General features: G+C 36.8%; 1 long non-coding RNA gene across 1 annotated transcript in view; it reads right to left on the bottom strand.

The window, feature by feature from the left end:
• The window catches only part of LOC107741131 (uncharacterized), a 50,349-nt gene extending 44,581 nt beyond the window's left edge, over positions 1 to 5,768 (bottom strand). Inside the window, exon 1 of the long non-coding RNA XR_001640165.1 lies at positions 5,264 to 5,768. This is a non-coding gene — a long non-coding RNA (uncharacterized LOC107741131). The remainder of the gene's footprint in view (positions 1 to 5,263) is intronic.
• Between the last annotated feature and the right edge of the window lie 1,015 nt (positions 5,769 to 6,783).

Genomic DNA, 6,783 nt, shown 5'->3' with positions numbered 1-6,783 from the left:
CTTTTATTATTGCTTGGACAAAATGCTGCACATTTCTTTGTAAAATTGAAATATAACTATAATAATATACTAATATAGCACTTGCATATTATTGCTCTTTTGTTGGTTTTGATTGCTTCTATTGTCATCATTTGTAAGTCGCTTTGGACAAAAGCATCTGCTAAATGACAAAAATGTAAATATAATGTAAATGTAAATAATACCTCAACTGATTTGAATCGTGACATATTTGAAACGATTTTCAACCGGCTCGCGGTTAATCGTTACATCCCTACTAAAGAATAATAAATCATATTTTGCATTGTGACATTAATTTAATGTCAATAAGTCCGATTTTTCTGCATTCCAATTACTGTATTGCTTCTGGGCATTATGTACTACATCATTTTGTTTGTAATTCCCATCATTTTGGTGATTCTCATGATAGTAATTATGCATTTTGCACTTTTTTTTTTTTTACAAAAGTAAATCTAATGGATCAATTTTTATTTAAATAAAATTACTAAAGATTTTATCTAAATCAAAATTAAGCAGTACAACAAATACTACCATTATCTATAAATATTCTACAAATAAAATATGGATTTTTTTACATTATAGTAATGAGATTTTTTGTTGTTGTTGTTTATTTGGTGGTGAAATGTACATTACTCTCACATAAATAATTTCACATAAAAGTTTCTATTTAAATATACATAATAATTTATTTTAAATTAATTTGACATTTTGTGGTGAAATATGACCCAAACACATTCTTGACAGGTTTCTTGAGTGTTCAACCCTAAAGTCTTGATGACAGGACAAGGCAAACTAGTGATCTTCTAATTGCGTGCAAACAAAAGGAGAGTTTAACCCCTTGCTGAGCAGCCCAGGACAGCCTTTGTCTCACACTAAATATGTGTTTGCCTTTTGTGTCTGAAATACTCCCCTCTCTTCAGACAGCAGTCAAAAGCCCTTGATGAAGAGCAGCTCTCAATGCAGTCCCACCCCATCCCTTTCGGACATCAGAAAGCCAAGAATGAAAGACTGCTGGACATTTAACAAGTAAACAAGGACAAAACAAGGACAGTGAGTAGCCATAAAAGCAAAGAGATGTGTTTCACCCCAAGAGCCCTGTCACTGTGCACCTGCCATTGAGTAGGTAATGATGTCACATGAACTGTAGTGAACATTCACTAAACATGTTTCTTTTGTTCTGTAATGTGCACACACTCTGAAAGGTCACTAAAAATACCAGTAAAAGTTTCAAATCACAATCATCACACCTGCAGAGTCTGTCAAAATTCTTTGTAGAATATGTGTAACAGACAAAAATGCATGTGAAATTTAACATACACTGCTTTTCTAAATAGATTTATCATATTAACCTATGGATTTTTTAAAGCCTGCATTTAAAAAAAATACTTACAAAAAAAAATAATACAATAAAATATTTTTACTGTTAAAGCTTTCATTGTATGTACAGCATACTAAAGTCAAATGTTGCCTTTAAATATGTTGAAATAAGTTACCTGTCAAAAGCAAGCTGAAAAGAGAGAGAGAAAAAAAAAACACTAGCAGCAGGCTTTTTGAAGGATGACCAAAATCAGTCACATTCTTTTATTTTCAGTCTTACAATCATCATAAATCCCTCCTGGAATATATGGTATAGACCCTTAAAATGTACAAAAAAACTGGTCTACATTTTTATAGAAGATTGAGTTAAATTAAATTTGACTAGAATAGGCAACTTTCAGGCCGTCTGCTGGGGATTTCAGAGCTTTTTTTGGTCTTCTTTCAGAGCGATCTGGCCCATTCAATGGTTCTGAATGAGAAACGGATCAGTGCAAACACACACAGTCTCCAGTTCAGACATGACATCATCTCTTTTATGGCTCTCCAGGACACGAATTGTGTGTGTGTGTGTGTGTGTGTGAGCGAGAGAGAGAGAGAGAGAGAGAGAGAGAGAAAGCTTCTTAGCGCCTTTTTTGATAACAAAACCTGTGTGTGTGTGTGTTTCCCTCTATAAATCACATTAAACCAGGGATTTGAAACCTTTACACTGACAACTGAAGTCAAACTAATAATTTGTGGAGTGTCGGAATCTGGCTAAACTAATGAACTAAAGCCTGAAGGAATGCAAGGGAGATTTATGTTTTAAACAAAATGTCTGTGAGACTTGAAATCTTAAATTAAAACAAAAATAATTATTTTAAATAATTATTTATTTTATTTTAGCTAAATGAAGAAATGCTGGATTAAAAAACACTTATACTTCTTAATATTTAAAACAGCTCAGAACTGATAAAAATAAATAAATAAATAATGGATATTATTTATTAAAAGTAGTTCTTGAAAACCCTGGTGATAGAATCAAACCTGGAGAAGCTGCCTAAAATTATTTTCATTTAATTAAGATAAAATGATTACTCATTAGAATGGAATAATAATCCAAATGTCATGTAAAAACTTGATCCAAATATAATATGAACAAAACTTATTAAAACAAATAATAGAAAGAAAGTGAAGTGTTTCTGTTCACGAGTTGTCAAAAAAGTTTTTCAATCCTGAACTTTCCAGTTATGATCTTTTCTAGCACGAGCTTCTGCAGAAACCTAATACCTAGAAAAACATGTTTTATGTAAAACATGTCGGCAAATGACAGTGTGACAAATTTACAGCCTGCGAGGCAGTTAAACACATTCGGCACTCGGCGTTCTGCCTGTCAACAGAGAGCAAGTACGCATCCACCTTTTAACCCGTTAGAACCGCAGCAGTGCGACGAGAACACACACACACACACACACACTCACAAAATAACAATGTTCCTTTCCTTCCTGTCAAAATCACTAAGTTAAGAGCAGCACTGCTCATTAGGGACTGAACCAATGTTCCCTCTAAGCTGCGCCACTTCTGATGCTGCTCCAGCGCAGACCAGAACAAATGCAGACTCAAAAATCCTAAAACAATAGTGTTTCTACAGCCTAATTAAAGATATTACAAATCTTGTAGAAACACATTTGATTTATTCAAGAGACAAGGACGGCATCCTATAACAGTATAAGCAGTTCAAGTTCATAGCGGTACAAAATGAAATTGTTTCCAAACATACGGAAGCCCACAAAGGTCATGCACTATTATATTTCATTTTTGTTTTTCAGATCACAGACTATCATCTCCACTCAACTCAGAAGTTGAAAACAGTTAAGCCTATATACAGTATCACCAATTTATATCTATATCAAATACCAATATCATCCTGCCATAGTTAGCCTATATAAAAATATAGATATAAAAGACACAAACCGAGAGGAAAACTGACATTTCCTAGGTTGTGACATGCTATATGCCAACTAAAATTTCTTTAACAACAATTTCCTAATTATTTCACATGGAGCTTCAATTGTGTCATGCTAGATGAGAAAATTTATCTCATCTAATCATATAAATGTTTCCTAAAATATAGTTAAAAAATAATGTGGTAACTATAGATGAAAATATAGTAATTAGAAATTGTGTGTGCAAATACAGAATGACAGAGAAAGCCTATTTTTTCTTTTTTCTTATATAATATTATATATATTATATAATGTATTTTCCTAGGTTTGTAGTTACTGTAGAGTTCTAGTACAGTGTTTCAGAAGTGTTTCTTCTCAGGTGACTGATGGGTTCGCCCAATAGAAATAGGTTTTCCTCATCATGAACCTCAAATTAGATGAAACATTGGTCTAAACTGAGGACTGGAGAGGAGATCAGAGACAAGATCTGTGTTTTTTAAAAGCCTGGTCATCAACTTGATGTGCCCTGAAGAAACTTTAATATAGAACAGCAAAGAGCCAAAAATAAACCATCTGCCACAAAGACTTCAGAAGCCCTCATTAAGAAGGTGTGCAGATCTGCTACTTCAGAGGATAGTGACCTACATACCTAAAATAGAGAACTAGATTCAGCGGTGGCCCCTCGCTCACTCGCTCTCTCTCTCTTTCTCTGTGCTATGTTGACAACTAAACTGCGATATCCCACCTTACACAAAAAAATGGCCTGGAAACCGAAAGCTAAGCTAAAACTACTCGAGTCCTTTGCCTTTTTGCCCTCCGCCTTTTTTCTTTTTGTGCATTCCCTCTTTTCCATGCCTCTGGCCATGCTTTGAAACAGCACTCTAGAAGAGAAAGCCGCGCGTTAATGCCTGTCCAAACATCTCATTCCTGTGACAACAAGGTCATCTGAGGGGGCAACAGAAAAAGGTGAAGCATGGCTTCTCCTAAAGAAAAAATACATTTTACAGGACTCAGGCTCTGGAAGAACAGGTGAAGTGCCACAGCATCAGACAGACAGGCTGTCTAAAAACCAAATCACGTGAATAATGGAAAACATTAGACTGATAAAATGCTTTTTGACACAATAAATATAGTTGGACTAAGAAATGTCTGCACCAACAAGCCAATTAGACTTAAAAATGCCTCAAATTATAGTTTTGCCTCAGCAACTATTTACTACAAATATGTATTGTATATTACAACACAAGCAGTTATGATCTATTGTTCCTGAATAAATTAACCAACTTGACACTAAACTTTGAGAAATAGTAACTCAAATTGTTCACTTGAGCTGAATATTGCATATTAATCAGCCTCTCAATTAAATCATAGCTTGTAAAGGTTAACAAAAGATCCTCAATACATGATTTAGATACCATATATATTTAAATAAAAATATATTACATTTCTTTAAGGTTAATGCTACTCGCTTAAAAAGTATTCTGGCAAAAAAAAAAAAAAAGAATAAGTTCAGATATTTCCTTAAATACTATATTAAAGCAACACTGATTCAAAACCCGGCAGCCATGAGTGTGTAACAGTGCAAACGAGTCTCTGTACAGTCCTTCCAACAGTTTACGCAAAGTTTCTCACTCTCTGCCAAGTTCAAAGCATGCTGTCGTGTCCCACAACTTCCAAAAGCAATGCCAGAGGATTCACAAACATTCATAAACGTTCTTTATCAGATCGCAGTCCGTATTTGGTTTGCACATATACACACAGCACCGATGCCTCTGGCCGTGACCCTTTAGCCCAGCTGCAATTCAAAAGCACGAAGCTCCCTTTTCACGAAACCTGCAACTCAACGCGAGTGATAAACTGCCCGAGTTGTTTCTCACAGGAAACTGAGTTCTTGACAGTTTAGAGAGGCAGAGAGAAGCCAAACAAAACAACACAAAAAGAACAAGGACTGTACGATCCTTTGTGTCCACACAACTTTAGCAAAAAAAAACAGGCAGAGTACTCACAGAGAACACGAGCGCCTGGCCTTGTGAAGGAAAGAATCCTACTTGCTCTGGTCCATTTTGTGTTTCGTCACCGCCATAAAAATTCCCTTCCTAGCCGGAGCTGCGGAGGCTTGCGAACCAACCCGAGGGCTTCCGGGAAAACAGCCCAGGCACTGGCTGCCTCTCGCTGCCTGTCAGGCTGGGAAACCGGCTTCTGTGTGGGGAGCAGCTGTTCCCCTCCACCTCCTCCTCTCAACCGCAGCACTTCTGTACAACCACACAAAAGCGGACGGAACGCGGCTGCCTCCTCCCAGCAATCGCACAAGCGCAGACGAGCAGGGCTGAAAGGCTGAGGCTGGTGGTCAGAGAGGCAGGTATTTAGTTCGCACCGTTTTCTAGTTTGTGGAGTCGCTGCTTTTTCAAGAGTGGGAGGGGACAAGCCGAAAGCTTCTAGGCGAGGAAACGGCACATAATCCCTAACGGCAGAAACTTCCTACTCGCTGGCAATAAGCAGGACATCCCCCGTCCAACGGAGCAGGAATGCGAGGCCTGCTTTCAAAGAGGCCCAGGTATAAATGGGGCACAAAGTCACTTCAGCATGACCTGCGGGTCAGACATGGCAAGTGCGTGTAAGAGAGCCTGTGTGTGTGTGTGTGTGTGCTTAAGCAGGCATAACCGCTAAACAGACGTGTGTCTAGAGAAAGTACAGCACTGCTGAAACAAGAGAAGAGAGACAATCATTTGAGATTTGTAACTTTTCATTAGTATATTAATATCAACCTTCAAGAGAGTTCTGTATTATAAGAATTTGATTTACTCTTCTTTGATAACATCTAAAAAAAAATTAAAAACAAAAAAATTACTTATTTTACTCATTTACTTTTTTAATACATTCTTTTTGTGAAAGTTTGTCATCCTAATCAATTGGTAAAGCAACTTGCTCCGCCTCTGAAATTATTTTCCTTTTCAGCTGACATCATCAAGCCCTCTTATTTTTTAACTCCGCCCCCAATCACCCATCAGAATAGCATACTACCATACTACTCCTACTATTGCTTACTATCACACAGTGTTTAAATGTTCTTTATCCACAGAAAATGTGCAGCATACAAGACAGAATATTGTATCCCTCAATATTGTATCCCAAAGTGACGGATGCAGAGTGCAAGTAATATCAGTTTTGATTTTAAACTCTTTCTTGACATTATTTTATTAATAGACTGTCAAAAGTCAGGGCATTTTTAACACCAAATTGGATATGCAAACAATCAGAATATTGTACCTGGTGGGGAGTGCACAATGTAAACATGAAACATATGCCATTACCTATATTGTACTGTGGTACAGTTATGGAGGTCCTTCATAATGCAGAGGTCAACTGCTTGCTCTGCCAATAGTTAGAAATGGCACTATAGTAAGCAGTGTTTAATAAACAGCTGTTTTTCTAAATTCTGCTGAGGTGAAATTCAGTGCAGTCCCGTATCGTGATACGCATCGTATCGTGGCCTCTGTATCGTGATACGTATCGTATCGTGACTTTG

The sequence above is a fragment of the Sinocyclocheilus rhinocerous genome, unplaced genomic scaffold (assembly GCF_001515625.1).
Source record: "Sinocyclocheilus rhinocerous isolate Xijiao unplaced genomic scaffold, SAMN03320098_v1.1 scaffold1307, whole genome shotgun sequence".
Taxonomy (NCBI): domain Eukaryota; kingdom Metazoa; phylum Chordata; class Actinopteri; order Cypriniformes; family Cyprinidae; genus Sinocyclocheilus; species Sinocyclocheilus rhinocerous.
Note: the sequence above shows the minus strand (reverse complement) of the source record. Positions and strands in the feature narration are given on the sequence as shown.